Here is a 27,997-nt window from a genome sequence, read left to right as displayed (position 1 = left end):
ATGAGCTGTGAAGTAATAATGATAATAACAGGATTCAATGAGGCAGATGTAATCCACATTTCTTAGCTGATCCTGGCTTGCAGCACCAACTCTGCTTGACAAAATTGTATTCACAGGGATCTTTTCACAAGTTTGTTTCAACATTTGAGCTATGGTGTGGCTCAGACTGGTCTAGAGCTGAAATCCAGCAGTTTTTTTCTTGGAAGTCATATTTGCAGAGTACTTAAGTGAGGCAAATACCTTGAAACAATTGTCCACAAGAATTACTAGTCTGGGGAGAGGTTTCCCACTCATTTATAGCACTGCTGATAACATTTTTGCTCTTATAGTTTACTGTCAAAAAGCCTTGGTCGTGCTGAGCTTCATGCAAATATGTATTTGTAGCAAGCCCATAGGAGCCAGAGAATAGCAAATATTGACACTCTTCTGTGTCAACAGAAAAGAAAGTGCAAAACTGGTTGTAGTTAGATCAAATTTCACTTTCAAAATTAACATTTGGTATATTCTTTCTCTTTCAGTGCAACTAGATGAGTTGATGCTAAGAGGCCGAAATCTCTTCTGCTGCAGCTTGCCTCTGTGTAAGACTGTTGATGAGTCAAATTCTCTGGGATGCTCAGGATCCAGACAGGCATCACACGTTTTTCTTCTGACCCACAATGACATCTCCCAGGCCATCTCCTGCAACTTAATTGGGGCACATTCCTGTACCCTTTGGATACTCTGGAAAATACCCTGCAGGGCTTGGGCACTTCTGAAGGCTTTCAGATCCACTACACTTCATTACACCTTTTGAACAAGAAATGTCTGCTATCTATGGTGAAATCACCATAGTTATTTTGGTAAGACTAAAATAAAACACAAGCAGAAGTATTTATTTACAGCACGCACGGTAGGAAAAATGGTCACAGTTATTCATGTGAGTCTTAAATGGAAAAAAATAGTACACATGCTTGAACCTTTGAGAATTCATCTTAATGTGCTGCCTGGCTGGTGCTTTCCTAATGCATCCCTTGCTGGAGGCTTTGCATCCCTTCCACAGGTCACCAACAATTTGACATTAACTATCACCACAAGGAACAATCCTACCCCCTTCCTGTGCCTACCCACAGAGTCCTGCCCTTCTACCTCCTCCATGGTGGCCTTGGACATGCTGGTGGGGTCGTGCATTGGTGGGGGTTAGACAACCTGTCCATGCTGAGATTTGTTGTTGTTGTGAGTTTATCTTTCCCTGGATTGCTACTTTGACATTGTGGACTGTGAAGCTGCAGGATTACTTGGGGCAATACCAACAAAGGACAAGTGAGGGGCAGGAATGAGAGGTATCCGCAAGGCTGGGGAGGGGACTACTGACACATCCTGGTTTAAGGTCTCTGAAATTGTGGTCTCACTGTGTCTGTCTCTGCCTGAAGCGTCTCCATGATTGGAGCCAAATATTTGGTGTCAATCTATCAACAGAGACAATTGTCTGAGTTAGACGTGTGTAATCCCCGACTGGCTCCTGAAGGAGAGAAGATGTGACAGTGATTAGTCACTTTGGGACAGCTTCTCGTTCGAAGAAAGATGGATTGGATATGATATGATATGATATATGATATGATATGATATGATATGATATGATATGATATGATATGATATGATATGATATGATATGATATGATATGATATATGGAAATCTCAGAGGTGTGGGAGCCACCTGCAGGGCAAGGTTCAAACTAAATATGGGACTTGAACTCTGTGCCTAACATCAGAGACCTTCCCCTCCAAATAAATATGAAGGTCATTGCTACTACACACAAAAGCTTGTACAGAGTTATACTGCTGGCTACTGAGAAGTATATGTGCAAGTACAAGCATCAAATCTCTGCAAGATATAAACTCCGCTTTACCACGCATGACAAGCCAGCACACCTTTGTTCACTCTGTTTTCCCCCTGGACAAAAGCACTGCATTGGTTTTCTGTATATAATTATAAAAGGTCAAGGCAGGTTATTTTTCTACATCATCTTTTCATGGGTAGCTGAAGTCACATGGGTTCCTAAAACCTCTTCTTGGGAAAATCTGGTAAATCTGTTTTAGTTTCTGCCATCTAGATAGTACCCACAACATCATAGTCAAGATTTGCCAATGAATCCTAGGCAACTGATGTGGACAACAATTTCTTTTCTCATGCAAAAACATGAGTGCTTTGAACCTAAAGGATGAAAGAAATAGTAAGAGTAGTGTGAAGATGACAATTCCCTCTAATTTCGCTTGCAGTAATTGACCACAGTAAGGTTTGGTCAGAAACAGAGGTGCCCTAGCATTTTGTTTCAAATGTGTTGGATTCACAGAGACCAGCTGGAAAGATTTGCAGGGGAGTTTTGCAGGAATCACAGTCCTTAGGAGGCTTGCTCAGGCTCACAGCAAATTAGCAGACACACACAGGTCTGCTCAGTTTCCCCAGAACAGGCAGGCTGGGCAGCCAGTTGGGTGAGGGCTGTATATAAGGCAATATGAGTTGGAGATCTGAACTGGGAATAACATGTCAAACAACTGCACTTATATGTGCAAGGAGGAAATACATCTTGGTCACATACATGTTGTTGAGGCTTTGGAGAATAAATGTGAAACATGCAGAGCATGCGAAACAGAAGAAGAGGCTTCAAGAGAACCAATTTCACCTGAAAATATATTGCCTGGCAGCCCAAGACTCAAGTCAATTCAGTGGTATGAGGATGCTGCTGTATGAAAGAAATACTTGAAATACTTAAAAAAAAAAAAGGAATTTACTCAAAATTCTGCTGAAGTGATAATCCATGTTGCTGTAACAGAGAAAACTGAGATCTGAATATTTTTTTAAAAAAACCCAAACCTTACTTTTTTTCTTTCTTTGCAAAGGTTCAGCTAATGAGTGACTCAGCCTTTTATAAGAAAAGTCTGATTAGGGCATAATAAATATGAGTCACTATAAGTAATTTTCAGATTTTCCTTGGGACTCTTCCTTACAGGGTCTCTGTATTGGGAAAAAGAAAGGGATAGGGAAAAGCTTGCATCAAAATTCTTATAACTATGAATACAGATGAGATTATGCAACTGCAAGGAAATGTCATTTGTCTCCCTTTTCGTAAACAGGTGGTAAGAGCACTTACAAGGCAGTCTTCACAGGAGAAGCAAAGTGTAAGACTATGGTAAAAAACCCTCCAGAAACACTGAATGTGAGATCTGAAGATAAGAGAACTAGGTTTCTAGTTCTAGAGAACTAGAAGCTCACTAGACAGTGAGTTTCATTGCTTCAGCCTTTTGGAAAAGGACCAACTCTGCAGCTGCTCAGTGTAGGATGCACACAGGGATCAGGCATGTTGGAGGATGTTATTCTCAAGGTGAGCAGACCTTTGCCAGGTAACCTTTGCACTCTGCTGGAATAGCCACCCGTGTCTGAAAGCTGGGTAGTAAAACTAGTGCTCCCAACCCAGGCATATCTTATAAGGCCAGGACATATACTGAATTTATATTGCTCTTGAAGCTTGTTTATCTGTCTAAAAGGTTTTGTGGATGGCAACCCCCTTGTTTCTTTTATTCTACTGCTCTCAATTTTTCTTTCTCTTCTAGGCCCTACATTTAGGATTTGAAATATCTCTTTATATTGGAAATTAATTTTAAACAAATCGATTGGGCCACAGCTGAGCCATTCTCTGAAGTTTGCAGGTAAAGCATAAAATGCCACCCAAAAAAAAAACCAAGAAAAGAAAGAGTCTCTCCTGACTGTCCAGCTGACACAAATCTCTTCTTCTTGAATCAGGTGAATCCCATTTATTTTAACATCAACTATATTTAATGAATAAATAGGTGTTACTTTTATGTCTCAAAGTTGCTGCCAAATTTTACTTGTTTTCTACTAAAAATCACAGTCTCCTAGGGCCAAGAGGCTGCTGCTTTTGTCTTTTCCCACCTCAAATATTAAAAATGACAGTCTTGTTCTTCCGAGAGAACCAACTACACCCATACTGAGCACTTCTCAGGATCAGTCCTTCTGGGACTCTGCACGAGTCACCTCAAATTAAAATTCCTTGTAACAAAACAGCTCCAGAAAGGTGGCAACAAATCCATCCATTATGAAGATAAATACCTGGCAACAAAATTGGAGAACAGAGGCCAGCAGTCAAATGGGAAGCGCAGTTCAGAGGAGCCTGGAGCAGACTCACCGTTCATTTTCACTTGCTTTCTAGCTCTGAAGAGCAAATGAAAATGTAACTGGTAAAACAAAGTTCCTGGAGAGAAGCTCAAAAACCAGATGGCTGATGCCACCCAGGCACCAGCTGTGAGAAGGTTATAAACTCTGCTTTTAAAAAGAAATAGGCAGTGCCAAACTGCTATTGCTGCACTTGGGTGTTTTGTGACTGCTGAATTCAGCTGGTTTTACAGGCCACACACATTCCAGGGTCTGCACAGTCCCTGGTGGGAGTATCATCCTCCTGTAGACATCAGATTATGTAGCATGTACTAAAAGAAATGTTATTTTGGTAGGAGTGAAACCTTTGTCAAGCAATACCAAGGAGCAGCCACAGGTCATTTGGGCTCTGGTTACATTTTCCCTGGAAGCAAGAGCTCACAACACTTGGAGAGAATCCACAGCTGTCTTTGCAAGGTGAGAGATTGTTTTATTCAAATTTTGGGTAATTTTAAACAACTGCAGTTGCTGCCTTTTTTTATATAGACAAACTGTATTAACCATGATGTATAGGGGACATCCAGCCATTTGGATGTTAGTTAATGGAGGCAAGGAGCTTGAAAAGGGAGGACTGGGAGCAGGCAGGAACTGTTTTTGAAGAAGTGTCTGGCTGTGTCCTGAGAAGGTGCATGGGGAGGGAGAGAGGGAAAATGAGCCGTGTTGGCTGTGGCACAGGGAAGAGGAGACAGCAGAAGCTGAGAGCACGGTGCAAGTAGGCTGGACCACGAACAACTGCGATTTCAACATATGAACTTTTCAAAGGCTGCCTTGCTCAGAAGCAGCACCTTATCTCTGGATGTCAGGCATCAAAACATATGAAAGAGCCAGGCATTCAGGTCTCGCTCAACTAATACAGGGTTTTGAATAGCCTTTAGCTCACAACAGACATAATTGTCTATTCCTGATGCTAGTGAACTATAAGGGGTCTGTGTTTTAATGCTGGATGTCCTATTTTTTGGACCTGCACCTCCAGGTGACTTAGTTTGGAGACACAGCCACACTCCCAGGGCCAGCTGTACACTGCTGTGCCAAGCCTCTTGGATCCTGTGGTTGCATTCAGAGTGTTGTGTGTAAGTACCTGGTGAAACAACTGGTGATGTAGGGAGTGAATGCAACAGCTAAACATGATCCTATTCAAATGCAAGTGAACAGGTCTATCTCTTGTATCAAGCACAGCTTAGCAGTAGGAAACCAGGTCTCTTCAAGTTCCTAGATTTGCTAATGTTAGGTTGCTATAAGACTATTCATTCTGCAAAGGGTTCAAAGACACAGGACAGACTCTGAAAGCGGAACAGCTGAGATGAGTGAGATTGTGAGGTTCTTGTGTTACTGCTGCTGTTGTCACAGAAAAGGCAAATCAGCTACTGCTTGAAAGGATACATTTCTGTTCCCCTGGCCGTGTCATATGGAGCCTGAAAAAAGTGAGTTTTTGAAGAATTACATATCATATAGAGTAGAACTTACCCTGTTGTTTTCTTTGTGATTCCCTAAATGAAATAATTGTTTTTGAAAGAAAACTTTGCCTTTCTATTTTGACCCAGTGCCCTTAAGCATAGAGATTCATGCCCCCTGTCCCACAGCTGTTTGTTTCGGTATTTTTTGAAGAAAAGGTTTTAACTTTTGGGTTGCATTTTGCAGTTTAAGCCCTTTCATTTAATTTGAATTAAAGTTTTCAGACTGACCTGAAAAAATACCTGGTTTTCCTTTTTGAATTGTTTAGAAAAAATATTTTTTTTTCAGCTCCCCTTTGCCTTTGGTTGGAAACTTAAAGCTCTCGGTGTTTGCCAGCTTTAAGTGAAAATTCCTTAGCCACTGGGTATGACCTGTAACTGGCTTTGAGCATTATAATCCTACTGAAGTCAAAGGAATCTGTTTGATTTATACCAGATGGTTATCTGGACCTCTAAGGGAAATGAAATCACTATCATGAATTAAATTCACCATCAGTACAAGAAAACCTGTTTGCATTTGTAAGATTATATCTGTGCTTCCTTATACTTAAATTTTGTTCAAGTTTCCACTACCAGTGTTGTCACCTTCATGCTACAGGCTGTAATTCAAACCAGTAATAGAAGCCCAGGAGGTTTTTGGTGGAGCAATACTTCAGCATTTGGGCCCAAAATTTGCACCAGTGTTCATGTGACCCTGGATTTTAAGTAGTTTGCTATCATCTGTTCATTTTGAGTGTTCATGCCAGAAATGAGTATGAAGATAAAAATGAAAAAAAAAAATGGGAAGATACTTGTTTTGATTGATTATTTTTTGAAGGATGGATACAATAGTAAAAAAAATAATTAGGTTTTGCCAAAGGAAGTTTATACAACAGGAATGCTTTGTTTTGCTACCAAAATGATCACTGATAGGAACAAACTGGTGCAGAAAGACTTCCTGAGCTATTGCATTTGCATAGGCGAGGAAAATGTTGCAGCTTGGAAAATGAAACATGCGATTTATGAGCACAAAGGACTTAAAGTCAATATTTTGTTCTCCTCAGTTATTCAATAATGACTTTGACAGTTCCTCTGGGTTTGAGTAGATACAGGGTTTTGGGCTGGCAGGATGCAATGTCCTAGCCGATTTCCAAAGCTGTCACTGATCTTTGATTTATGTTGTCCATATTTTCCTCTTTGGACTAGTTAGTACCATCAAACTCTTGCCTGCCTTGGCTCAGTATGCAGCAGCCTGTCTCCGGGGTAGTTCCAGGTTGGCTCGTCCTACATCATCTCAAAGAGGTTGCAGCTCTCCTTCTGTCTTATCCTGTTATGAATGAGTTTTAAAATCTGAAAGGACATTAGAATTGTGCCTGGACCTTGTGCTCAGGCATGTGTTGAGCTCCATGCACTCTTCCTAAACTTCCTTTGAATCTTTGTTTGTAGCAGATGAGGCACCACATTTGTGTCATTCGCCACCGGTACTCTGAGAATGGTTCTTGCCTTTTTGAGTAGCATGAGCCTTTCTTTCACTGTAGCATTTTGCCCTTTTCCTGGATCTTTGTTAGTTGTCTATGTGCTTGAAATGATTTAAAATGACAAGCACAGTGGAAACTGTCTAGGATGTATAAATTGCTGTGAATTATTTCAAATTAGAGAAGAAAGTGAAGAATGAGGACTCTTGGCTGTAGTACCAGCATGATCTACATATGTCTGTCTGAATTTCATGGACAAACCCCTTCATAAAAACTAAGTCCTGTACTGCACCAAGGCTTCCTTATTACTTCACCTCCAAGGAGCACAGTAGAAGCCCTTTTAGCAGTGTCACATGGAAGCATCCTGGTGGTTTTGGGCATCCATGGAACAGGTGTAAATCAAACTTGCCTGTCTTCCAGGTAGATCGTCATGCAAGAAGAACTAACTGTGGCATAGTCATAGCACACAGCTATACAGCTGACATAGAAAAGTGGGTGAATAGTTTTGGGGAGGATTTAATTTGAACATTTTGGATCTGAGTTCGTTAAAATCAATGACAGCTTTTTGAAGCACACAGCAAAAGACAGAAGGATTTGGGGGACTTGCTGATGTTACTAGAGTGCTGTGATTTCCTTAATTCTAGAGAATGACAGAACCAGCTGGCATAAATATTGTTCTCATACAATTTTTTTTCTGTTTTTTTTTTCTCTTCCCCTCCATATTTCCTCATTTCTCTATACCACCCATTTACATTGTGAAAATTGAGTAATGAGACTTTGTCAAGGCAGAGAGTGGAAGGCAGTTCTACAGAATTTAGGATTATTTAGCATTAAGCTGTTATCAGGATGTGTTTTTTTAAAAAAAATGTTTTCCTAACAAGCCTGGTACATAGAGAATTTCTGGCTGAATCTGTAAACTCCCGCAGGGAAATGTTGATCCTTTATCTAATGTTTGTTTTATCTGCTCCCTGCTGGAGCATATTGGTGGTACATAAGTAGATTGCTGTCATATGGCCCCAGACAGTTGCTTCAGAAAGGGGTTCTAAAGATCCTTGACAGGGAAATTGTATTTATTTTTTTCTAATAACATGTATAGTCCTTGTAATTTGTTTGAGAGAGATTGCTTTATCTGTAAAACCACTGACACAGGTACTGCTTTTTTACCAGACAAATTTTTCAACTATATTAACAGTACCAAGGGAGCCAAATTTTCTCATATTCACAGTCTTCTCTTAGGTAAAGTACTTGCTAAGATAAAGGAAATACTGATGTGAACCTAGAATAACTGGGGAATTGTTTCATAGTAACACAAATTTTGAGAACTGGATACTAGAAATACAATATTACTATGCCTGTTTCTTCACCTGGCTTAAAAGCCAGCAAGAAGACTAAAATGGGAGAACACTGCTTCCAGTGGGATGGGAAGCAGAAGTTTTCCTGTAGGTGTGGGTGACTCTGGGTCTGTAGCACTAGCACAGATATTGGATGAAACTGAACTTTAGTCAGGGTTGTAAATACTCTCATAATTCCCACAGCCCAAATGGGGTCATGACCCTGAATTTGGGAATGGCTGTACACCAGTCCTCGGTGCCTGGGGAATGAAAGTGTCTCACTGCATCTTGGACCAGCCCTTCCAGTGACTTGAAGATGACCTGGCAAGTCGCTGGGGCTTTTTTGTTGGGATACTGGCAGGACTAGAAAACTTTTGCTGCTCTGCTCACAGAGCTACAAACCTTAACTGGCCTACAAAAGCAGACAGCGTGGGTGAAGGTGCTGTTCCTGATACAGGCAGCCCTATGATTTTAGAAACTGCTGCTTGACCCCGACTTACAGTCAAGAGCATTCTCTGGAGTGCATAGAAGAAACAGCACTTTTCTTCATTTCACCATTTTACCAGCTGGTGTTATGGTCTCTCCCTGGGAAGGGCAGAGTGTTCCCAGAGGACTGGCATATCTGCCATACCTCCTGAAGGAGAGTTCTGGACAAGTGATGGTGGCAAGCTCCAATATAGGAAACATCGGAGTGATGCTTTAACAGCAAGAGTGAAAAGAAGATAAGAGGCTCCCTATAAAATGCCTGTGAAGTTGTCCAGTGGGGGCCAGGCTATTCTGTCTGAGTACAAAGGTAGTATTTCACTATTCCAGTTCCCTGTCTGCTGGTTCCCCAGGTCCCATGAGAAGCCACAAGCAGGCTGAACACCTGGACCGATTCTGCTTCAAGGAGCAAGGGGAGAAGAAGGGCTTTGTAAGGTGTGCACCCTTTGGGCTCAAGCCTGCTGAGGTCAGGGGAAATTACACCCATGGCAGGAAAACTGAATATTAATTTGTTTCAGAGGGTGTATCTTGTACAATTATTTCCTTACAGAAGCTCTGGCCTTATTTGACGCTCTACTGTGTGTACCAGTTAACCTAAGGTTTGCTCTTGATGGAGCATGCTTGCTTGTATAAAGTCCTTTCTGCTCTAAATGGCTAATTTCACAAAGGAAACCTTTTTAAGCATTAATAACATTTCTTAAGATGAGCTTAATGAATGAAGAAAGAGGAGTCCCTTAAATACCTGCTTTCCCAAAATCCTGCAGCAATGAGGACACGACCTTGGGAGTTATTTAAAGTAGTATATTTTTAATTGCATCTTCTAGCTAAGAGAGGACTGTGATCTTCAGTACAATTCCTTTCAAGGTGACCTTTGCACAGTTGTGTTGTCTGGACAAGCCATGGTGTCACTGTTAATAAGGGCACTCTCTGGAAAAATAGTATCACCCATGTTAGGTCTGCTGGCATTCTATAAAACTGCAGTGGCTAGGAAGGTGTTAGTAAAACTGTGCAACAAGATTCTGCTCCCATGGAAGGCAGTGGTGAAGTTCCTACTGTGCTTAAATTAGCCAGGGCTTTCTCACTTAGTCTTTCACTGAGGGGCATGAGACGAACAACACAAGGGGTGCTAAGAGTCCTACCATTGTGTCATGCAGTTTAAATACTGTGCTCGTCATTGTCCTGTTTCTTCAACCAGAAAATCACAAACAAAATTCCTGAGTGCAAAAATTAATGTGTTTGTTGCTCCAGACTCTATCTGTCAGTCTTAGAGACTGATAGGGAAGCAGAGTTGGCCTTCTCTATTAACTGATTGTACATACTAAAACTACCTCAAGGCTGGTGTATACCAGGTAGGGAGTCTGCTTTTCCTCAGCTAGTGGTTTTGGCCAATGATTTATCTCTAGGTAAGGCAAGTGGCTATGGAGAGATAATCAAATCAGAATAATACCTACCTTCCCATGCTTTCTACTCCCACTGACAGAAAAAACCAGTATCAGGAAAAGTTTTTGACCCACAGGTTCCTGGCTCCTCTCTGAACTTGGCTGCCAGCTGATGGCTGCTTCAGGAGCTGCTGTGATTATAGTTCAGTTCCTGTCGACAGTCATACACCTTACAGCCTCTATAGCTGGCAGCCTTGGTGGCAGGCACAGCAGAGAGGTCCAGGGCTGAAGGAGGAGGAAAAATAAACAGCACTCTCATAACAGGATGTGACTGTCCTGCTTCCATGATTCATATCCTGAGCAGCATCCCTTGGACTAGTTCAGCCCAGCGACCAGGTCCTTGGCCCACTGGTTTTTCTTTGACATTCAGGAGACTTTCTGATTTTAGTGTTATTTACAAGGAAACTGCTTTTGGCCTGTTTTTTCAGGAACTCCTGCTATTGGCTCTCTTGTGAGGTTAAAATTTCTGCTTCAGCAAGAGCTCTCAAAGGGGCTTTGTAGTGCTACAACATTACCCAGGATTTTGACATAAAGGTAAGTTAAAGTTAGAGGCTGCCTCGTCTTACTGCATTTCCTGTAGAGCTGGTCTGCACATTCATCAAGGAGAAATGTGGTGAGGTTTCTGGTGAAATGTTCATTTAGTGTCCACTTGCATACAGTGCTTGGGTCTCCCTCCCCCTACACTGCCTTCTCCTTCAGCTTTTCAGTCAGCTTTAGCATTTTCTGGCTGCTGAATAGTTGTGGAGCTTTGTCAGGGAGCTTTTGAGATGGCACACCTCTGAGGGCAGCAGGCTCCCCTCTTGCCCACCGACACCCCTTGTTTTCCTTTCCAGCACCTGTATGCCTTTTAAGTAAGGCATAGGTTTTAAGTAGGTTTAAGTTCCTGTATGCCTTTTAAGTAGGTTTAGGTTCCTTCTGAACAACCAGAAAATTTCCAGCTGCTATTACACAAACTTGACTGCCATGTCCGTGCTCTTCCTGAGTAGTTATCCTCCCTATTAAAAACCCAGAAGATGAAAGAGGAAGGTAGAAGATACTTATTTGTAGTGGATGCAAGAGGAAAATGAGTGTTTATGGTATACTCACACTGTCAAAAAACCCTGACTTTCTCTGATGAGAAAAGTGAAAATAGACAAATTGTGAAAACATGCATATCTTCTCCTCAGGTCTCTGCAAGCTGGAAAATTGAGGATTCATCCATTTTCCTGAAGATAAATAATTTTATTACTATTTTTCCAATTGCATGTACTTCTCCTTTTGGAAAGACTGAACCCTTGCACCTGACAGCAGTTTTATAGCTTGTTTCCTTTTCCATAGCTAGGTTTAACTCTCGGTTTTCCTATGTCTCATTCCCCGGGCAGATCTCACAAGTAGTTAAGCTGTTTATGCTTTCTTCCTGCATGCACCCAGAAGTTTGAAGAAATAACTGCAAGATTTTATATCAGATTCATGGGACAAATATCAAAAGATAAGTGAAAATCAAAAATTCACTCTGAAGCTATCATACCACTGAAATACTCACAGCAGAAGATGGGCTTGCTGAGGTGGAATTTATTAATTGTCACAGAGATCTCTGCAAGAACTTGAATTTTTCTCGTATGTCATGTGAGCTCCATTCCCAACCAGTCCCATGTCTCTGACTTGGCTGCTGACCTGTATTCATGTCGTTGTACTGTCTGTGTTCATGGAAGATCTGCAAATAGCCAACAAGAAGACAGGCCTGCCTTCAAATTTTCACAATCCAAATAGGTGGCTGGGATGGCAGTCAATGAAACATGGCTGTGGAAAGGCTGAACTGTTTGTAACACAGCAAGAGTAAGCAAAGGAAAAGTTAAAGCTGCTGACTGTCAGTCATGGGCTGACCTTGGCATCTGTTTGTTCCTTTCTGGTAGACAATGTTTTGCAAGAGAAGCAGCAGAGAGGAAGTTTTGAAGAATGCTGCTTTGAGGGCTGCAAGCTGGCATGTTGGGAATGGATGTAGGTGCCAGTGCACAGGAGCAGAAGTTGACTGTTTGCTTCTGGAACATTTGTCAGGGTGCTAACCCAAACCAGTGAGGCTGTAAGGGTTTATCTCACAGTCTCTGTAGGGCTGCAAGGTCTGCTCATAACCCTGGGGAAGGCTGGGGCCCCTGTAAGATGATTGCATCTGTGAAACCAGATAGTGGGACAAATTTTAGGGTCACGAAATGTTCAAGAACTCAGTGTGATTGCACTGCATGAGCTGAAAAAAAAGCCTGCCTGGAGCAGAGCAGCAGATCAAAAAAGATTTGAGCCCTCCCAGCAGTATCTCAGATAATCTTTTCCTATGACATTAATTTCCTTGGGCAGAAGATTAAGCACTCTTAAATGAATTACAGTCATTTTAGTTTCTGCTGTCCTTGCATATTGCTGCAATTATCAGTGTGGTCTCTCAGTTGCCCTACTGCCATCACAGAGCCAAAAAGGTTAGTAATGGTTCAGCCAAAAATTGCTCCATCTGTGTGCATGTCTGATATGTCAGTATTGCATAGAATGAGCACCTCTGATATTTAGATGAATTAATTTAATACCTGTGCCCAAACAAGGTCTGCTCACCACTTATCAAAGACATTCAAGGTGAATTTTAGATGGGAGTTGTACTGGCTTTTTCCTTTGGGTAAATTCCACTTCACTTGGACAATTCCTTTTAAGTCCCTAGTTGACCCAGTGGGTCATCTAATAGTGTTTTAAAGGTTGTGTTGAATTACTGAAGAAAAATTTATCTGATCTGTGGTCAAGGTGTTAAAAATCCAAGGTAGCATTCAGACAGACATCCTAGCTACTGCCTAAGCTGAGTGGATAAACTCAGGAACTTTAATCCCAAAAGCAGAGATTGAGCAAAGGAGGATTTTTATTAATTTTTGGGTGTTATCCAGGTATACTTTTTTGACCATATGCCTTGAAAGAAGAGGTACCACAATCTCCACTAATCCTAAAAACAGCCCTAACAGTTGCATTGCTGGAGAGCTTCCTTCAGATTAGGATTCGTGCAAGCTACTGCATTGTGTTGCATGGATTTACTCTGCCTGGCTCCAGCACACAAAGGGGGGTCTAGCTCAGGAGGACCTCAGTCACATGAGATGCTCTGATACTTTCTCACCAAGAGTTTTGAGACTCTATTAACTGACACTCCAAACTGATTGAATTTAATGAGAGTCTTTCCACTGACATCATGACTTTGATTTATACCCTTAATACATAACACGTTGTTTCAAATGTGAGTTAATATCCTTATTCAGTCTGCAGCCCTTCCAAGTGAAATATGAATAAACAGAGAGAAGGAAAAAAAACAAGACAAGTTTAAGAGATTTCTGTGTGTCTGTTAGAGACAACTCTTCACTAATGCAAAGAAGCAGAGAGAAAGGGTGTCTTTTGCCTAGGAAGTCAGAGTCTGAGGGACTGTTTGCAGACAAAATGTTGCACAGCTGAGTTATTTTCTATCAGAAATGGCAACCAAACCTCTAATGCAATAGTTAGACCAGTAAGAGGGTTAATGGACTAAAAACCTTGTATGTTTGTGTTAATTCAATCTGTCGGCCACTGTACTTTTCTATTTTTAGTCTGGTTTTCTAAAGAAATGAGGCTTATACAGTCACCATGGCTGTCTGTCCATCTGTTGGTCCCCTCCCGCTCCTTCATGTAACTTTTTGAACTGTCAGCAAATTTCAGCCATTCTGGAAAGAAAGGAAAGCCTCTCAAAGAAATTACCATTTTTATGAATTTCGTGAAGACTGGTGGAAATTTTCCAAAGACTTGATTAATGTCCTCTCAAGGTAAAGCTGTGATCATTGAGCCACTGTCCTTTCTGTATGCCCAAATGTACAAAACCCATCTGCCCTATCATCGTGTGAATGGTTTTAAACTATCTCTAGTATAAGATGTTTCTTGTTTGCCTCAAAGCAGCGGAAAAGTAAAGGTTTTGTGGGAGCCAAAGATGTCACGGGAGACTTTCAAGGGATTGGAGGGGAACTCAGGGTGTCTGATGGGAAAGAGAAATAAGTGAGACTACCATGACGAATAGGTGATGGCAACAAGGGAGGGATACCTAGAAGGTATCATGCTGTCAGTTTTTCAGGGACATGACTATTTTTGAAGGATGAGCAAACATCAGAAAACCTGAGAATATTGTGGCAGTGAGGGGTGCAGAGTAATCCCAAAGGTGTAACAGGGTGGCAGCAGGCTAGTTTCAGCAGTAGTATGGGGGTATGTAACAGAAATACATAGGACACCAAGTTTGGTTAACTTAGCTGCGAAGAACTTGTTTTATCAAGCTTTTTGTTGGCAAAATTAAAGTAGGGAATGACTGAAGTTATCCAGAAAACATTCTCTCATGATTTCTTTGAGACTGTGCAATTGTACCGATAGAGATAACAACTCTTTTTCATGATAAATTATGGCAACAACTCTTTTTCGTGATAAATTATGGCCAGAAAGTATACCTATCCTCTGCCGCCTGTGTTCCTTGCAGCACCCACTGGCACTTCCTTGATTCCAGGGCTTGGTTCTTCTTAAAAGGACAATTGTCTTGCTCTGCCCGTGCCACAAAGTTGGAGGTGCATTGATTAAACAGAGTCTTTGTGAGAAGTTCCTTGGAAGATGTGAGGAGGATCCTGCTTTACAACTATGTGAAAGCCTATACTTACTTGAATGGCAACCAACGCGCCTTGGTAGATGAAGCATTGCTCGTCTGTGTATCATTAAGGAGCTCTAAGAGTCAATTCAGTCCAGACAGTAAACAATGAATTGCTGACACTTTCAGCCCTGTAAGGGCTCAAAAATACCAGCATGCACATCTGAGCTGTATCAGTGGAAGCACACAAGGATTAGATTCTTTTGGTGATGGCTGCATTTTTATGTGAATAATCTGATGGGAGCCTGATGGTGTCCAACACATCCATTCTTGCCTTATGAGTCTTTCACCATCTGAAATGTTGTTAGTTTTAATAACACAATTATCCTTTATATATTCAGTTAGACATGTGGGTTGCATTCCCCCCTCCTTTTTCTTTCTTTTTTTTTTTTCTGAGTTATAATTAGTTTCCCTGAGAGGCAGCAGCTTTAATGCTTGGGTAGTTTTCTGAGAAGCTGGGACTGAAAGAAGCTTTTGGGAAATGACAATTATATGTCCATGGTTTTTATTTGGTATGCTTTATTTTAGTCTTTGTCTAGGCTGAAAGCTCTTGTTGACTGGCAGAAGATGGATTGAATCAGTGAAATTAGGCAATTTCAATGTCGTCACCCCCCCCCCTAAATCATACAAAGAACTTGTATATTGATTGAAACTAAAGTGCAGTTGTTTTGCTGAATTTATATAAAGTACTAAGACAAAAAAAATGGATGTGCCCTTCCCCCTATCCTCCAGGGCATTTATTGAATTCATGTGAAACCTTTTGCTGAACTTTTATAGAAGTTTACATGATATGAACAGAAAATTTTGTAATAGATATTTGTGTCAAGGTATTTCTAACAAGCTGCAGCAATTTAATCAGTGTATATTGGAAAATAGAAAAAAAAAGGCTATTGGAAATTATCTTGTAATCTCCTTCTATATTCCCCTTTCTGTTGTCAGCCCAAGGTGACCCATGTCTGTCTTGGGGACCTTGTGTTACCCCATGAAATTTCCCCTGGGACTACCTGCACCTATACGGATGCATAAGAACTCTGCAGTGGGTTTAAACAGTAGTAAAAGAAAAAGTCTATGGAAACTTATCAGAGATCACATAAGCTGTTACCTTTTGAAGCTTCATACATGCAATTAGTTGCCCATTGTGTTATTTCTTGGCTTCATGGCATCATGAAAAAAACAAAAGAGAATGATTTTCACAGGATTTGTAAAGCTCCAGTGGGGATGCACTAAAATAAGGTCTCCCCCAGCACGAAGAGAAGACCTGTGGGCTTACCTGTGGTGCTGTTTTGCAGCAACAAATTCAAGGAAGAAGTTTTGAGAGCATCTGAAAGGTCTTGTATGCTCTGCCTGAGTGGAAAGTTTCATTATTATACTGAAATGATTAAGAAAAGCATTTTGTTTTCAAGACAGGGTGGGGGCACATCTCCCCCCATCTTCCTGCAGTGCAAGGGGCAGCACTGACTCCTGCCACACTGAGTCAGTGAGCTCCTCTCGCTCACATGGGGCAGACTGCTTGCTTGCCCCAAGTGTTCCTTGCAAGAGAAAAGAAGGGGATAATGTGAGGTATTGCTTTTCCCCAGCAGCTGGTTTGGCCACTGTGGGACTCCTGGTGCAAGTCAAGCACTGCCTCCCACTCTGCTCCCCTCACTTATGTCACTGCCTGGCCCTGGCTGCTGAGGAATAGCGGAGGGGCCCTTTGAGACAGCATCTTAAAATTAAGCAGGGAGATGAATCAGTACTTCTTGTAAGTTATTTCACCCACTCAGTTTCTCCCAGCTTCAAGACAGGGCAAGCCAGGGTTTCCATCACTTCTGGGAGACAGCAACTGTTTCTTTCCAAGAAAGCCCATAGCAGCTAGAAATGGAAAAGCCCTCATAGGTCTCTTAGTCAGTCTCTGCCTCTTGCTATCTTTTTTCCTATTTTGTGCTAGTTTTACCTGTCTCTTGTGAAGGGTTTTCAATCCTTTATTTTAAATGAAATAGTATTCCCAGATGAAAAAGCTCATCTACTGGCAAAGTCAATGATATAATTTGTTTATATAGATTCAGTGCAACTAAAAGGTGGGGGTGGGGAGAGGAGAAAATTCCTTCACCATCTTGTAATTGTTACTTGTCAAGTTGTGTACGCTGTCAGTAAAACTGTGCCCTTGAATGGTCAGGGATGGTGTGTTCCCAAAAGGTTGATGGTAGGGAACAGGAGACAGGGTGTCTGTCACTCTGGCCTGAAAGGAGTGTGCTACATAGTTCTCATCTTCTGCATGCATGATTAAAATTAAAGGAAAAAAATAGTCTTGGCTCTAGCGGTGGGAACCACACAAATGTGAACTGAATGGAAAGCTGGGGGGTTTTTGCCTGTGTGTCACCATTTCCTGTGACCTGAAGAATAGATTTGTCTGAGTTTTCTGCAACACAGGCAAAGATATTAAATACCCTAATGGAAGAAAAGTAATATGTTCAGTGTTTCATTATGTGCTTTTCTGTGATTTAGTTTAGGTGGGTCTAGAAACTTTCCAAAATCCCAGATCTATTGGAGATTTTCTCTGATCCTTCCTTGGAAGTTGAGGAACCCAAACACTTTTCCAAACTGATCTATGCAACCTCTTATAAAGCCAGTAAGGCACACAGGCAGACCATGAACCCTGTGTGCCATGTGAAGGAAAGCACATGCAAGGCACATGTGAGCCGCGTGTGTATTTTATGTACCGCTTGGGGATGCGATTCATACATGCCACCCTCCGTCCCACCCTCCATACTGGCATGTGTATAGCCAGTTATATTTCTGTTGTGTGATTATCAGCCATCTATACACTTCCTGAGGATGGATCCTCCTAGGGACCCAAAAGCCTTGCCAACTGCAGTGGGTGCTCTAGGGGCATATCCTTGCTGCATGGCACTGCAGTGGTTACTTCCATTAGCTGTCCAAGCCTCACTAGCCCACAACCCCTCCTTACATGCATGGGCTCCTGCTTTACTCACATTACCTGTATTTTCACCCTTACACACCATACAGGAACGAGCAGCGGGCATCAGCTTGCTGCTAATTGCCTCCTTCAGAGACCTCCCAGCTCCTCCACATGGGCACCGTTTGTCTTGCAGCTCTCCATCAACAGATGTGGAAAGTTGTAGCCATCCACTTCTCATGGTGCCTTTAACACAAGCTTACCAGAGTGAATAGTCTAGAGTTTCACTTCCAAAGAACTGAGTTCAAATTCTGCTTTTGGTTGAAGAGGGAATTATGTTTAATGATTTCTTAATCCCTTGGGATCCTTTACAGCCCGCAGGGTTATCACTGCTAAATCATACCCTCAAACCCAGTGCTGGGCTCTCTCTCAAATTCTCTCTCAAGATGGAACTTGTTCAAGGACTTATGGATTTTTGTTTGCATGCTTGCTTTTTGAGTGGGACTCTTTTGCAATTTTATTTGGGATTGTTTGTGAAAGATGTCTCTCTTCAGAAAGTTGCTGAGAGTTTTTTGTGTAGAAAAAGTTGAACGTTCTTCTTTCTGATTAAAAGGTACATGGCACCAGAAAATGTAACTGGGAGAGGGAGTAAGATGTACAGAGGAGAATAGGGAACATGAGCGGCCTAAACCATGGTCAGCATAAGACATTCAGAGGAATTTTCAAATTGAAATTTTTTGGATTTTGCTTTCTACAGGAGTATTACATTTTTTCTAGGGAAAGGAGGGAAGAAAGTATCTGGTGGTGCGGACCAGAGCTTATGTAGCCACCTTTTTACTGGCTTTTGCATATCTCCCATGCTCAGAAGTACAATTATGAAGTACAACTATGCTTTAAAAAAGGAGTTCACCCAGAAGTGTAAGTTATGATAAATGCATCAGCTTCTGCCTGCACCTTTACGTTTCAGTTCTGGGTCAGCAGTCCCGTGTTTATGATACAACAGGAACATACTTTGTTCTGCTCCAGTAGCAGCACTTGACTGAGTGTTACCAGCTCATTAGGAAATTAGATGATTTGTCTAAAACTCTAAGCAAGGGACACAGTTTTTAAGCAAGTATGGAGTGTTCAAGTGATACCAGCAATAACAATCTGTAAATTACAGATGAGGTGCACTGAGCAAGCAGTGTGTTATCTCTCTGAATGTTTAAATTTTTGCACATTTTGGCAATTTCTTTAAAGAAGGGAAGAGCTGGACTGTCAGCATTCATTTCAGTTTTGCAGTGCCATGGCTTTCTATTTATAATGGTCATGAAAGAGGTCTTGAAGGCAGCGTTTCTTGTCAGTGAATTAAAAATTCCCTCATATCTGCAGTGTTTGCTTTGATTTAAATATTTGTCATGGTTAATGAAAGATAGACTGAGAAAGAGGAAGGAAAGCAAGTTTTCCAGGTCCCATCTTCTTGCAAGTTTACTTGCATCTTCTTCTTACTAGTGGTCAAAATTACAGCCCTCTGTGAATGGCTGTGATGCTCTAAGGATGGGAAAGTGGGTAGCAGCCCATGGCTAAGGGGATTTCACTTTATGCAGTTATCTTGCAGCCTTGGATGTTAATGTGACAAGTCTGGCCTATCTTGTTTATAGCAACTGATCAAATTTAAAGTGCCTACCTTGAATGCTGAGGCAATTTCCTGATGTCATCTTTAAGTGGAGGAGGAGATATGCCCAGTGTGCAGAAAGATGCAGTTCAGAGCTCTGGCCGTGCTTCCAGCTACAGAACTGCCCACTGCTTCCTGGTGCAGGAGCTGTGTTTTTGCAAGTAAAACCAGTCAAGCTCAAGTCACATAGTAAGCATCATAGACTTCTCATATTTAGTTCCCAGTGTATACCTTTGGGCAACATTCACACTCTCCAGTGCCTGCTAATTAATTTGTTTTCTTATACTTTACTGAGATTTGGATTGGCACTGAAGCCCAAAAAGGAAGAATCTAGCTGTCAAAAAGTGAATATAATGAGTGTAAGGTGTGGATGGAAACCACATAGTTGTCATACAGAAGCTATGACACAAAAGATGCTATTGCTTCCATACTGTTTCCTGTAAGGGAGAGAGATATTTTGGGAGGGCAGATGATGTGATTACAGGAGACAGCGACATGGAAACTGTCACTGAATGCTCCTCATGCTGAAATGGAGCGGTGTGCAGGAACAAGGCTGTTAGAAATATTTTAATAAACATTAAGTTCATAGATGAGTAACAAAAGTATGTAAGAATTGATTAAACATGGCTGGCTAGCCTGTGCAGCATTGTCCAGTTGAGGAACACAGGATTCAGAGTGGGAAGCTGAGGTTTTCCTCCCAGCCCTGAAACGAATTTTCTTTAAGATCTCAAGTTGTATTTTCCACTGATTTCATACTCTTTGGACTAGCAACATGTGCCTCAGTTTCCTCATCTCTAAAATGCTGCTGTTTGCTAACATAATTCCAGACCATTGATTATAAATTCTATATAGGACCCTGGAGTGAATAGTTACGGAAGTCTGAGATATTGATTAATCATCATTGTTTTTAGGCTCCTGGTCCTTTTCTGCATGATGTCAGACTTTGCAGTCCTATAAGAGCCCTGTATAAAGACCAAGCTTCCCTTTTGGTGTCTGAGACTTCTTCCGTGAGCCTCAGTGCTCAGGGATTGCCTGCCTGCTGTGACGCCACTCTGGCTGTTACCTCCCTGCTCCCAGGCCCTACACCCTCATGCCTAGTGCCGGGCTCCTGCAGGCAGTGTCAGCTGTTGAAATGGCTTAGTAGTGAATCCTAGGGCAGCCAGTCTGTAATAAATTAATCTTCTTGCAGTCTGATGACCATAAGGAGTAATCCTAACATGTAGCCTCTTCATCCATAATGGCACCACATCATGGGTGTCTGTATTTTAGGAACCTTTTGTGCTCCCCATGGTCAGTAGATATGGTGAGCTCTACCCAATTGCTCTTGCAACATCCTGTTTTTCCCATGATACTTCAGGGAATCTGTGATACATTCAGAACTGCCCTTGAAAAAGTGCAAGAGAAGTAAGTAAACCCATGCTTTAAATAGGCTGCATTACTGAAAATGACCTGAACAATGAAACAAAAGACGAAAGTGTGCAGGTGACTAGTAAAAGGCAAAGGACATAAAATAGAAGGCTGATGCACAGCTCATTTGGCACCTGCAAGTCCTCTGTCTGTGTTGAGCTCAAATCCTGGTGAGGCAGGCACAGGAACCAACACCCCAAACCTCCTTGCAATGAGTGGAGTTGCAGGGAGGTGGTGGCAGTCATTTGTGTGACTGATTTTTCCCATCCCCACTGTGTAACTGCAGAAATGCCAAGCTGAAGTCTCTAGGCCTGCATTGGAAATACAGAGACAGCCCTTCCCTGGGATGCAGTGGGAGGTGTGGGGGCTGCCTCCTGCTCCGTTTTAGCAAGAGAACATCTCTACAGCTCCCCATACCACCTTCTGTGGAATGACAACCAACATATGACTTGGGATTGAAATCCTTGCAGCTGATGGAAAAACAATTAGGATCTCATTAAAATTCTATGTAGAGAGCCAAGAAAAGGAAGATAATGTCAGAGGAAAGGTGATACGTAGGACAGTATGGAGAATTCTCTTAAGTTAAGCTTGTCATTAGGCAGGAGCACAGAAGGTGCTAATTGTACAGTGCATTTCATTCATCCCACAAAGAATAATTAACAGTTTCCCTTCTGCCTTCACTGAAATGAATTGATTCAATGCATATGCTCTCTTGTTAAGGCAGGAGTTGTCATATCCTGGATCCTTATGTGCAGAAGAATTTTACTGCTGGGTTTCTTCACCTGCTGATTGTTGAATAGGAAGCGTTATTAGTCATGTGAGAGAATGCTGATTTCATTAATCTCTTTGTGTGTCTGATGGTCTCTACTGCAATGGTGGCTACGCTTCAAGGCTGGGGTGAAGTGATCCATGCCCATGTGGCCTTTTTATTTTGCAGAAGTCATTCAGATTAATTAATTAGTGATTACAAAGCATCTGACATTCCTGGCTGAAAATGCTACCTCCAACTATAACCATAATGTTACTTTACACACTGATACTTTTGCTGGAGTCTCTGAAAGAGAAGCTATGTGTGTACAAGCTGGCATGCTTGGTGTTCACTGAAGTTCTTCATCCCAATTCATGCCAGAGACAGTCCAAAGAACCACTCTTCCCCTTTTTCTTGGTCTAGGCATCTTCAGAGCTCTGGGAAGTTTTCCTGTATTCTTGATGCCTGCCGACGGCAGCAGTAGATGGCTGGCTCTGAGGCTCACGACAGCTGCAGTGCAAACGAGGGAGCTGCACAGTTACACAGCCTCTCCACTGCCCTGCTATCCCACTGTTTGTGACACACCAGCGTGTCTAAAGGGGTCCTTTCATCCCCTCATTTGCTTCTCATTGGCTTCTCATTGGCACTTTGGGCATACAAGAGTAGGCTGCTGCAAAGTGCCAGCTTATTTTCAGCGTTGTAGACACCTGCTACCACGTCCATAGTATGTGGGCTCTGAAAGTGCTGAGCCAAATTCCTTCCAAATATTTGCATGGAATCTTGAGACAAAGGTGTAAGATGCCCTTGCATCTCTGTCTTTTGACAGAAGCTGAGACAGCAGCATCTTATCCTCAGCCCCACCACTGAGGTGCAAGCAGTCTTAGCTGCTGGAAACCAGGGAACATGTGTACACCCACATCTCTCTGGCCTGGTCGGTCCAGCCCTTGATTCACCAGTCAGCCAGCCCCACAACTGATGTTTGTTGGGCTTACATTGTTTCCATATGGCCCCTTCTGTCCCACTCTTGCATCCAGTCCAAGTTGGCACACAAGTAATCTGACTGAAATTGGGCTTGAGAGAGAAAGAGAAGAGTTCAGGGACTAAAAAAGGATATGTCAGAAACAAGCTTTCTTACTTTTCTTAAAGCACTGACACCATTCCCAAGCTAAGCACAATGAGCTGTACATGAAGTCACTTAGCAAGGATCTTCTTTGGGCTGGTCTACCTGTGGCTAAATAGTCATTACTTGGACTTTTCCCAGACTATTTTCATTCAGACTCCTCACCATCTATCTATGAAGCTTATGTTCCATTGAATGAGCCATGAAGTTAAAAGGCAGTCAAATGTGACAATCAGGTGGGGGAAGGAGGGAAGGAGATGACTTTCATGCTTTCCTGAAAGCTCAAGTGGATACAGTTGCTGATGGTGAGAGTAATTGTTGTGCTGGTAGGCCGAGAGGGATGTCTGCGAGGTGTGAGCAGGAGGGGTGTTTAGGGGTAAAAGCACACAGGCTGCTGCTGTAGGAGATACTCTCTGTCAAGCAACAAAAAAATCCTGTTTTATTGGGGTCAGAGAACTGTTGGCTTATAGGATCAGGAAAGCTTGCAAGTCTAGATCTTAGAGGTCTCCAGATATTCTTACAGTGTAACAGAAATGTTCCTAGGCAGATAAGGAGCAATTACCCATCCCAATCTCCCCAACTGGCTGAGATGCCTGTCTTGGTTTCATTTCTTTGTAAATTGAAATGAGAGATAAAGTAAATAAAACCAAAATCTGCAGATTAACGACACAAAAACCAGCAGGAGAGGTGGGTCATAGCATTACAAAAGGACATTGTGATTTTCGACCCAATTCCCGTGTGGCAACCAAGAGTCATTTCTGTAGGAGTTGTGAATGCAACTCAGTTGCCAGTGTAGTGGGGAGGGAGGATCTCTGTTGGTTTGGGGACAGGAGACCACCAGTTTTCAAAATTTTTAAGTATCACTGGTTTTTGTATGCCTAACAGAAAAAGTGTCTCATGTTGGGCATCCGAATCTAGAGGCCACTTTTAAACCTTGTTTTGGTTTTTCTTGTTGAAGTAGAAGAAACATTTCTAACGTGCAGTCCATTCTTACAGGGCATTGACTTAAAAGTTAATCATAGTTTTGGCTCCAGATGGCTACAGTGCATCTGCTTCTCCGTCTGTGGGAGTCTTAAAGGATACTTGATAGCTGTCCAAGTAAGTGCTTAAAAATTGTATCATACAAAGACAAAATAACTAGATAGCATAATCCAGAATGATCCTAAGGGAAATGGAGGTGAAATAAGTGTCTCAAGCCCTCAGCTGTGTCCTACAGATTTCACGTGAAATACAGATTATTGTATGTCATGCATGAGGTGTTATTCATAGTAGATGTGCACTGAAGATGTACCTACCTAATTTTCATCAGAGACATGCTGTAGAAAGATACTTCCTGCTTTTCTGTGAACAGTAATCTTACAATTACATAATAGTAAACAAATGTGAGCAAAACATTTTTCAGTCATATTATTCCATTCTATTCTATTCTATTCTATTCTATTCTATTCTATTCTATTCTATTCTATTCTATGGGAACTTCATATGTCTGTCTGTGAGTCTTCTTGTTTTGCGAATTGGTTTCCAAACAGCCATCACTCTTTCCCATACCAGAAGCCCTTGATAAGTCAAGCAGAATGGTGCAAACTATATACAGTTTCCTTATGTCCTCCGTGTAATCCCAGGCAAGACAAACAGAAATTTCTAGGGCTGAGATGTGAGATGCAGTATTAATGAGCAAATACAGAATTGGTCTCATTCGAAATATCATTAGATCAACAGGTGAATTAAGATGGAGATGGGAGCTAAGTGAAATCCTGTTGGGAATGGGGCGGTGGGAGGGATGTGTGTTGTGTGTGCTGCTGGGGCCCTTGAAGGCTTGAAGCCAGGCCAAAAACAATGAGGTCTGAAACTGTAGAAAGTTTCAAGCCATATGAAGCTTGATCCAAAGCTCAGTGAAGCTTAAGAAAATCCCCCATGGTGCATGAATATTGCATGTGTTATGGGACGTTCTTTATTTGAAGAGTAATTACGTGAAATGCAGAGACACAAGAATTCCACTAAACCTCAGTCTTGCTCTGCATGAGGGTTACATGGGATAAGAGGGATGAAGGATTTGGTTTCCGTCTCAAGGTGAACATGATAGAGTTGGTTTCTGGATCATTCCCCAGAGTCATGTCCAATAGGACACAGAACGCTGTAAGGCTCTCTACATGGAATTGCGACAGGTGAAGAAGATAAGAAGCCCCTAGACCATACCTGCCATGAGCAACCAGAGAAAGAATAGAGGAAAAGAGGCATGACCCTTTGCCTAATCATCACCTCGTCTGCTCAGGAGCAGCAAGCCATTACAGACAGGCTGCAAACTGCATGTCTGTCACAGATGCAACACATTCCCTCTCTTCTGGAACAAACTGTAAGCATAAAGTATTGCAGTGCAAGTAAAACCTTTAGTGAAGGTTGAGCTTTACAACTACGCATATTAATGGCCTGTAATAATAGTTTACAAACAGGAATCATGTGTTTTGCTTTGTCATTGTAATAATGGGTGGTACTTGGAAGCTGTTCTACCACAACAGAAACTCACTTGCTGCAGCCTGGAAAACCCTCTCTTCTGATAGGACTCCAAGAAGAGCTGTTAGCCATGTATATGAACACTGGGCAAGTGATATGGCACAAGTTCATTAAACAATAGGCCAGTTAGGTGCATGGAAATCAGCAAGTAGTAATACACTACCCTGGGAATAAATACCATGGTATGCAACACCTCTGGGGGCAAAATGTTAGTGCAAAATGTGTACATAAAACCATGAGCAACCCGAAGGGATAAGCATCTGTATTTACAACATTGATTACACACTCAGCAATTATGTTTTAAAGTTGGTATTTTTTGTTCAACACATGGCTGAGGAGTGATTTACGGTTTGATTTAAATGCCTAAATGAATTACAGTTATTCTGGCACTTATTAATTTTGTAAATTGATGTGCAGGAGTTTATATCACAGTACCCAATCTGGTTTTTATGGCTGCTATTTTATTTCTCCGTGATTGCTCTAAGATTGACTTTGCTTGCCAATACTTACAAGTTAAAATCAAGTTTTAATATATTTGTTGGCTTAAATGTAAGATTGAGGGCAGGGGTTGCTTCATTTGGAGAGTTTTTCTCTCCATCTTCCTAATTTTTTTCTATTAATTTCTGTTCAGTTAATCTAAGTCTGTGGTGTATTGATCTGTTTCATATTAAAGGAATAACAGCGATTTTCCCTGAATAAGCAACACTTGGTGATGTGTCTTCTATTTAGGCAAGAAGGAAGAATCCAAGCAGGAACCAGGCTCCCCAGGGAGGGGAAGTGTCACCAGTGAAACATCATAGCACTGCTAAGAGGATCTCAGCCTAACGGGGCTGGTGGACAGGAAGACAATGGCCTTTGCTAAGACTGTGTATCCTCCTCCCTCCTCTCTTTTTCCTAGAGGGATGCCTCCACTGGAGAGGGCAGCAGTCAGAGCCAGAACCAATATCAGGGATCGAGGAAATGACAGGAGAGGTGGTATTTCTATTCTGCCTACAGCAGAGCAAGAAGATTGGGATTAGCTGCCCAAATCAAGGTCAGACGCTCTCTAAGAGAACATTAGAGGCATCGTCTGTAGGGAGGAATCACAGAATGGGTAAGGTTGGAAGGGACCACAGGGGGCCATCTGGTCCAACCCCTCTGCTCAAGACCTGTTTAAGCAAAGTGCACACACACAAAAGGAATGCATGAACATTGGCAATTAGAAGGTTTTTAATTGTCAAAAAAAGCGGTGACAATCTAGAGCCAGTAAGAGAAATGGGAAGAAGAAAGCTAACCTGTGGAGGTGGAGCAGATAATCTCAAGTCTGTTTGGGCTCTGTGCCTCTGATAGATCCAGGGCTCAATAGTTTTCTCACACTACTACCTGAAGGCTCTTCTGCAGCATCATGAGGTCCTGACAGTTTGTGCAGTTTCCCACCATCCTTTTGGTCTTCTAGTAACAATGTCTGGCAGGATAGGATTACCCAGATCCTTGCATGGATCCCGGTACTTTCCCAAGGGCTCTGACATGTCCTGGTCAAGAGCAGACTGAATTTATAGTCAGCCCAAGCTGAGGTGGAGAAAACCTGGACTCCAAATGCTGGAGATCTTTAACTCCAAAGCACCCTTAAGAGCACTCTGGCAGGTAGAGCATCGATGGAGCCTGTGATCCCTGATCCTTTGTGAGCTTTGCAATGGTTAATTATGGTGAGCAGATGTTTTGAGTCCTGTGGGTTTCCATGTACTTTCCAGACTAAAGATTCTAAACTCAGAGTGTTCAGAAAAGAACATAAATAGCCTTGGGCTTTGCCGAAGTGTGAAAAACTTCAGACTAGATTTTTGCAATGCTGTGTGAGTGTTGCTTTATCGTTGTGCCTCCATCCAGCCACCAGCCAAAAACTGTGTGAAACTGAGTCTCGATATCAGTGTAGAGTGACATGTGATTCCTTTATAATTTGGGGTAAGCTGAGGCTTTAATCATGAAACCTCGCAGATTGGAACTGTGAGGAAAAAGGAGAACATGCAATGTTCTTTCAAAAGGTTGCAGAGTTTCCTTAATATCTACTCCCTATAGCCATGTGGAAATCTCACTAAGCCACTCATGCTTTCCAGCGCTTTTACTTCACAGAAGCATCCTTAAGACTGTAATGCAGGCTTTGACTTATAGCCAAAATTGTTATTTCCAATAATAATGAGCTGACTGATTACTGCCATTAATTCCTGACTGCAAGAAATGACAAAGAAAAATATTTTTTCAATTATTTTTCTAATGACAGGATAGAAAATGAATAAGCCCTACCATTCTGGGACCAAAATATAAGTTTGGCTAGTTCTGAAAACTAGAAAAGGGAAAATTCTACTGTCAGATATTGAAAAAATATTTTAAAAATATGAAGTCACTGTGTGAAATATAATAGAGTATGTGAACATAATCTTAGTGGCTCAGAGATACAAAACAAGCTTGTGACACAGTGACTAGTAGCAGCCCTTTGGGTAGATATTGCTTATCTCACAGTATATTGATGTCTTCACTAGGCCTGGACTTGTTAGACATGACACTTCAATCTTGGAATAGATTACTGCAGCAGCTTTTTACCTCAGGACATACAAATTTCATCCTACTAACTTCACCATAGGTAAATTTTTATGATGCATATAAATTCCCTGTTG

General features: G+C 41.8%; 2 long non-coding RNA genes across 2 annotated transcripts; both read left to right on the top strand.

Annotated features, from left to right (window-relative positions):
* Positions 1-589: 589 nt before the first annotated feature.
* Positions 590-10,859, top strand: LOC127469068 (uncharacterized). The gene is made up of 4 exons (XR_007903823.1): positions 590-839; positions 3,589-3,778; positions 4,504-4,624; positions 10,794-10,859. It is a non-coding gene; the product is annotated as an uncharacterized LOC127469068 (long non-coding RNA).
* A 12,964-nt stretch (positions 10,860-23,823) lies between these two features.
* Positions 23,824-27,195, top strand: LOC127469062 (uncharacterized). The gene is made up of 3 exons (XR_007903815.1): positions 23,824-23,936; positions 24,947-25,191; positions 26,079-27,195. It is a non-coding gene; the product is annotated as an uncharacterized LOC127469062 (long non-coding RNA).
* Positions 27,196-27,997: the final 802 nt, after the last annotated feature.

This window comes from Manacus candei, unplaced genomic scaffold (assembly GCF_025592945.1).
Source record: "Manacus candei isolate 608988 ecotype Guabito, Panama unplaced genomic scaffold, ASM2559294v1 h1tg000017l, whole genome shotgun sequence".
Lineage (NCBI taxonomy): Eukaryota > Metazoa > Chordata > Aves > Passeriformes > Pipridae > Manacus > Manacus candei.
This window is presented reverse-complemented; position numbering and strand designations above follow the sequence as displayed.